Source organism: Podarcis raffonei, chromosome 3 (genome assembly GCF_027172205.1).
Source record: "Podarcis raffonei isolate rPodRaf1 chromosome 3, rPodRaf1.pri, whole genome shotgun sequence".
Taxonomy (NCBI): domain Eukaryota; kingdom Metazoa; phylum Chordata; class Lepidosauria; order Squamata; family Lacertidae; genus Podarcis; species Podarcis raffonei.
This window is the reverse complement of record NC_070604.1, coordinates 47,437,296-47,444,252: the sequence shown is the minus strand read 5'-3', so window position 1 is coordinate 47,444,252 and position 6,957 is coordinate 47,437,296. Positions and strand designations below refer to the sequence as shown.

Sequence of the window (6,957 nt, the reverse complement as noted above, 5' to 3'; positions counted from 1 at the left end):
GGACCAATCAGACTGCTGCAATTTGGATCCTATTGTTCTAGGACCAATCAGACTGCTGCAGTTTGGATCCTATTCCACTCAGTACATAACACCCCTCCCCTCTAAGTTCCAGTCCTGCCCGGAAGGTCCTCGAGGTATGCCGGCGGTCTACGTGTGCGTTGCGGCCTGGGGTGTTCCCTGGTCCGGGGTTCAGGTTCTTGCTCGTGTTCCAAGGATGCTGGCTGTGATGGGGCTGTTTGGTCTGGCGCAACCAGCTCGCTCAGTCGTCGTTCTGGTTCCGGTGTCCTTTCGGCCTCGCGGGTCCTCTCAGTATTTACTGATTCTGCCTCTCCTGCTGGCCCCTCCTGGTCTATGGGCCTCACTGCCTCTCTGTTCCCTTGGGACTCCTCTGACCTTTCCTCCTCCTGGTTTTCTCCTGGGAATCGTCACCGTATCTGGTTGCAGTGGTGGCGCCAGCATTGCCCCCCATCCGTTAGCACCTCGTACGACATGGGGCCAGTGACCCTGGTGACTGTGGCGGGTACCCATGCTGGGCCTGCCCCAAAATTCTTTGCGTACACTGGGTCCTGGGCCTCGAAGGTCCGGGGGTTCCTGCCTTCCCCCATCACTACCTCATCCTGAGCCCTATCGGGGTGAAGGCGGTCCAATCTGATTGCAAGGCGCCGACTCATTAGTAGTTCAGCGGGGCTCCGGCCAGTCATTGAGTTGGGGGTGCTGTGCTAGGAGGAATGTGGCAAGGTGGTACTCCCAATCCCCTTGCGTCATGCGGCGAAGGGTGTCCTTGGTGGTCCGCACCATGCGTTCTGCTTGGCCATTGGTGGCAGTGTGGAATGGCGCCGAACGGATGTGGCAGATGGCGTTCTGCGCTGTGAAGGTTTGGAATTCTCCTGACGTAAATGCAGTCCCGTTGTCTGAGACGCGAGTGTCAGGGAGCCCGTGGGTTGCAAACAGCCTGCGTAGTACCCGGATGGCTGCGGATGTAGAAGTGGACGGTACCAGTGCGACTTCCAGCCATTTGGTGTAGGAGTCCACCACTATGAAGAATGTTTTCCCCTGAAAGGGGCCAGCGAAGTCCACATGCAGGCGTGACCATGGTGCTCGGGTGGACTCCCAGGACTGGACTGGGGCCCTTCGGGGATCTGGGCGGGATTCTTGGCAGGCCTGGCAGTGTTTGACCCAGGCCTCTATCTCTCCGTCGATCCCTGGCCACCACACATAACTCCTGGCAAGGGCCTTCATTCTTACTACCCCTGGGTGTGCCTCGTGTACGGCTGTGAGGACCCTTTTGCGGAGGGGCTGGGGAACAACGACCCTGCTTCCCCATAACAGGCACCCCTTGTGGGCCGACAGTTCATGTTTGCGGGTTGTGTAGCCGGCGAATTCTGGCCCGGGGCTGCTGCTGGGCCATCTCCTCCACACCCAGTCCAGGACCTGGGAGATGACCCTATCTTTCTTGGAATGGTGTGCAACTTCTTGTGCCTGAATGGGGCGGTCGGGAAGCAGCTCCAGGCTCATAACCTCTTGTGCAGGTGCTGGGTCGGGGCCTGTTTCCGGTAGTGGTAGCCTGCTGAGGGCGTCCGCATGGCCCATCGCCTTCCCTGGGCGGTGAATCAGTGCATACTGGTAGCTGGCAAGGAAAATTGACCACCTGAGCACGCGAGGAGACAGCACTTGGGGGGCTGCTTTTCGGGGGCAAACAAGCCAAGCAACGGCTTGTGGTCAGTCACCACGGTGAAGGGCCGCCCGTACAAGAAATCATGGAATTTTTTTACTCCCTTCATGATTGCCAGCCCCTCCTTGTCTATTTGCGAGTAGTTCCGCTCAGTTGCGTTGAGTGTCTGGGAAAAGTATGCTACCGGTACCTCTCTTCCATCCGGGAGTTGGCGTCCCAGGACAGCGCCAATGCCATAGGGTGAGGCGTCGCATGCTAGCACCACCGGCAGCCTCTCGTCGAAGTGTGCCAAGACCGAGTTTGAGACAAGCAAGTCCTTGACTGCCTGGAATGCAGCCTCCTGGTGCTGGCCCCACACCCAAGGGGCCCCCTTGTCCAGGAGTCTGTGTAGGGGCTCTGCTACCGCCGCCTTGTGGGGAAGGAATCGTAAAAGTTCAATAGTCCCAAGAAGGCCTGAAGTTCAGTCTTGCTCTTGGGTGCTGGGGCATCACAAATGGCCCGTACCTTGTACCCAGTCGGGTGGACCCCTTCTGCGTCCACCATAAATCCCAGAAAGTCCACCTGAGGCACTCCTAGTAGACATTTTTCCCGCTTCACCTTGAGACCTGCCGTCTGGAAACGGTGCAGAACGGTGCGGAGGCGGTCCTCAAACTCCTCTGGTGTGGGCCCGGCAATCAACACGTCATCGAAGAAGGGGGTGACGCCAGGAATCCCTTTAAGGAGCGAGTCCATTAGATTCTGGAATATGCCTGGTGCCAAACTGACACCGAATTGCAGCTGCTTTACCCTGAACGCTCCTCTGTGTGTCACAATCGTCTGTGCCTCTGCTGTGGCCTCATCTACTGGCAGCTGTTGATATGCTTGGGTCAAGTCCAGCTTGCCAAAAATTTTCGACCCACCCAGGGTGGCAAGGACATGGCTGACCACTGGCACTGGGTATGCATGGGCCGTGAGGGCCTTGTTTATGGTACATTTGTAGTCTGCGCATATGTGGACCGAACCATTAGGCTTGACGGGTGTGATGATTGGGGTTTCCCAGGGGGCATTAGGCACCAGCTCCAGCACTCCTTGCTCCACGAGCTGGTCCAATTCCTCGTCTATACGGGGTTTCAGGGCGAACGGGACCCAGCGGGCCTTGAGCCTGACCGGTCGTACTGCGGGGTCAAGCTGTAGAGCAATGGGGGGGGCCATATACTGTCCCAATTTCCCATCGAAAACCCCTGGAAATTCCTTGCATATGGCGTCCACGTCCACTTGTAAGCTAGTGTGGTTCACCCCGGTGATGGCTAGCCCCAGTGGTCCAAACCATGGCAATCCCAGTAAGCTAATGTAGGGGCCCTTGACCACAAGCAAGTCCAGTTGCCGCGTCCGCCCTCGGTATTGCACCCTGAAGGTCCCCACCCCCATTGTGGGGACCTTACATTTCTGGAAGTCCCGGAGTGTGAATGGGGCCGGCCTGAGTTTGGGACCCCCAGTAGGACACAGTTTCTTTAAGGTCCTTGCCAAGATTATGGATAGAGATGAACCCGTGTCAAGCTCCATGCGGCATGGGGTTCCCTCTATCTGTACCTTTACATAAATTTTCTCTACGTTGGGGTGGGCAACTGGTATACCTGGAAGTCTGTGAGCTCCGTCGAGTTGCCTTGGTGCGTTGGGCCCCGGGACCTGGGGCTCTTTGATTGGTCATCTGATGCCTGGCATCGGGTGGGCCGAGCTCGACACACCCGGGCGATGTGTCCCGATTTTCTGCACTGCCTGCACTCTGCGTTGCGGAAACGGCAGGTCCTCCTCTCGTGACTTTCCCCGCAGCTTGCGCAGTTCCCTCCTTCTCGTTGAGACAGCTGTGGTATGTGGGCTGCTTGAGTGCGCTGCTGTACTCGGTGCACCTCCTCCCTGTAAGATCCTGAGTCGTCGGTGAGGTCTTTGTGGTGGACCCTTGGCTGGGATGGCAGGCTCGGCCGTGCCTCTTGCATCGACCTCTTGGCAGCTTCTGTTGCCAGGGCCTCCCCCAGAGCAACCTGGAACGTTAGGTCCTTCTTAGCGTAGAGGCGTCGTTGCAGCTTCTCATCCTTCAGGCCACAGACGAGGCGGTCATGAAGCATGTTCTCCAGCTCCGAGAAGTTCCGGGTTGGCGCCATCGTCTAATGGCGGATTCCCTCCGAGCTCCGGAGGGAATCTGCTCAACAGGGGTCGGGTCCTGCCACGGCGGCGACGTGGGGACCCTTAGAAACCACAGGCGCTGAAGCCTGTGGACCTGGTGACTCGGTGGGCACCATTTGCGCGCCCCCCCGACCCGCAAAGAAGCCTTTTTAAAGGCTCCTACATGCTGCTCTGGGGGTTCTCTTGATTCTCCAGAGCAGACTTGGGGGAGGTGGAAGGACACCCAGGGGGAGGTGGGAAAGCCCCCTTGTGCTCCCTCTGCGAGTGTGTCAATGTTTCTTGAATGTGCACCATAATTCTGTCTTTCCTCTTCCCCTTTCCTGTCTCTCACCTCTCCGTCCTAGTATGCAGCCAGAGGGAGGTCAGCCAAGTGGTATAGCCTCATCACACTGACCAATATTGCAATGAGATTTCCATCTTTCCCTGCCCTATGACCATGTTGTTCTTATTGGAGCTTTTTGAAAGTAGACAGGAAAACCACCAGGTGACACAGGCAGCTCCACTGTCAATAAAGTGGTAGCACAGAACTCCTCAGCCCCCTCAGTTGGAATGCTTCTTCACATGACTTCTGAAGCCTCCTCCAGCCAATAATTTAGTTCCCCACATTATCCTCTTCTTCTCACATGAAGAAAATAAGTGCCTGGTTCGCATGTGTGAACTGCTGTTTACCCTCTTGCTGATACAGACCTGGTTCACATGAAACATTTAACCACAGTTTAATTTTGCATCCATGATCCTACTCCACTCTCTTGCTATGACAATAGCTAGTTCCTAGTACTGCATTCAGGTGATATGCATTTGTGAGGCTGAAAGAAGGGAGGGAAAACCAGATGTGATCTATTTGATTTCTCCATCCTTTCCTTTTCATGAACATTAGATTTTCAGCATTGGGTGACTCATCAAGATCTAATGCGACTAATGCATAATTTTCTTTTGTCTTCTAACTACCACAGACTGAAGAGAATAATTGGATTTTTGACCTCCCCTGCAAACACATTCTTATTATTATTGAGATACTTCTTCAATTCAAGGATTTTTCCTCTTGCCTTGTTTCAAGCTTTATAATCTTATACGGGCTGATTAATATTTTGTCAAGATCACCCAATATCCATCTGTCTAGTCATGAGTAATGAGTGTATTGTGGCATATTGATATGCTCAGCTATTACTATCATTAGTGTTAAAATCATGGACTCCAGCTGCTTATTTCTTAAAAGATGAAAGGTGCATTGAAACCTTCCATGGTAATTAATAGGGTATTGATTATAAAGCAGCCTCATTTAAGTCCGCTAGTAGTTGGTTCTTTCAGAGTATTGACTCCAAAAACAAATGGTTAAGTGCCATTTTCACATTCTCTAGAGGGAATAAAAGATTTATTCTGTTCGTTCTCATACTTTGGGGGGGGGACGAACCCCCACCCCACAACCAACAAAACCAGGAACTAAGATAGTATCTAATGCATCATTGTAGCAACATTCATTACATGAAGTGCAGGTCACAAAGAAAGGTAATGGATGAAAGGGAGCAAGAACCATTAAACAATTAGGCTATTTTTCATTGGCTACAAAGACAATAATTGAAATGGTCTTGCTACTTCTGATTTATCAGCCCTTCATCGTCTCTCTTTTAGCAGGTGATTGAAAGTTGTCTTGGCTTTGTAAATACCAACACCAACAAAGAAAATACCTGTTGTCTTTTTATGTCCTGACCACCTCTTCTTCCTTTCACGACACATAACTTCTGCCTATGTGAGACCTATGAGACTTAAGTGGATCAAACTCACAGATTTTTGTGATCTACGTTTTCCTTTGATTGAAGCTGTAACAGTCATTGCCCACAAAGCACTAAGTGCACAGGTAATTTGTTTAAACAAATGAACAAGACAATGATCCCTCTGTGTCCAAATAAAAGATGGGAGGGTTTTTTAATCCAGGGGAGGCTAACATGAGTCATGGCAGATATTATTGGACTCCAGCTCCCTTTAGCTCCAGCCAGAATGGTTCATGAATGAATGGAGAGAGGGGGTAATGCTAGGATAGCTACATTAGATGACGGCTATGTACTGTTTCTCTATGAATTACAGACATCACATGTTCAGCTTTAAAGTATGTTTGCATATTTCAGATTTGCCTACTTCTTCACCCAATTTCACACAAAGGAAGGAATTCAGTGTCACACTCTTCTGATTGTTCCATTACTGTAAGCATGTCTGCTTGCCAGATGGAATTATCCTCCCTCTCTTCCTACCACATGCTGCTCTGGGTGTTCTCCTGATTCTCCAGAGCAGACCTGGGGGAGGTGGAGGGGTACCAAGGGGAAGGTGGGAAAGCCCCCTTGTGCTAGTGGGACGCCTTGTGCTCCCTCTGCAAGTGTGTCAATGTTCCTCGAATGTGCACCATAATCCTGTCTCTCCTTTTCAAACCATCAGTATAGGCCATATAAATAGGTGTGTCTCACCTCAGAAGAGATATGTGATCATGTGATTTTTGTCATTTGACCTTATCCAGAGAAGTGTTCTGTGGAGAAGAGTGAAGGTGTGTGGAACTAACATGCCTTAATTTCTGACATTCTCTGGACTTCAGAAAGTACCGGTATGTTTGTGTGGAAATCATGCTCACAGCTTTGTTTAGCTTCCTAATATTATCCTTGCGTCCATAATCACTTCCCCATACCTTGAAGCAAGTTGAGCTGAAGCTTGAAGCTATCAATGGGAGTTGTATAGGGAGCAGTTATCCCAGCAAAGGCCCAGGAAAGACCTTGATGTCTTCTCGGACAGTTCCTGCTCCTTCTTGGTCATCTGCTATGACATGCACACCAGGCCCTTCCCTGGTTTCGTCCTCCTCCTGGGTATAGTCCTGATAAGTGAAGCCTTCTGCAGCCAGATGAGCACTCCTCTGCTAACTCTGGACTTCTTGCTTGGCCCAACGCTGGCTCAGCTTATTGGTGGGGTGGGGGTGGAAGTAGTGAAGAAGACTCTGGGATCTGGACAGGAATCTACACACTGTGTGAAGGGTCATAGGCAGACGTAGGTCAGGAGTCCCTGGGAATGGGTAATGTGGGATGCTGTACAGTCACAGTAGGTTTTTCAGAGCCCCCCAGATCTCTGTGGGGTCCCACACCTTCCCC

General features: G+C 51.9%; 1 pseudogene; it reads right to left on the bottom strand.

The window, feature by feature from the left end:
- Window positions 1–425: 425 nt before the first annotated feature.
- Window positions 426–3,138, bottom strand: LOC128411572 (uncharacterized protein K02A2.6-like; annotated as a pseudogene).
- Between the last annotated feature and the right edge of the window lie 3,819 nt (window positions 3,139–6,957).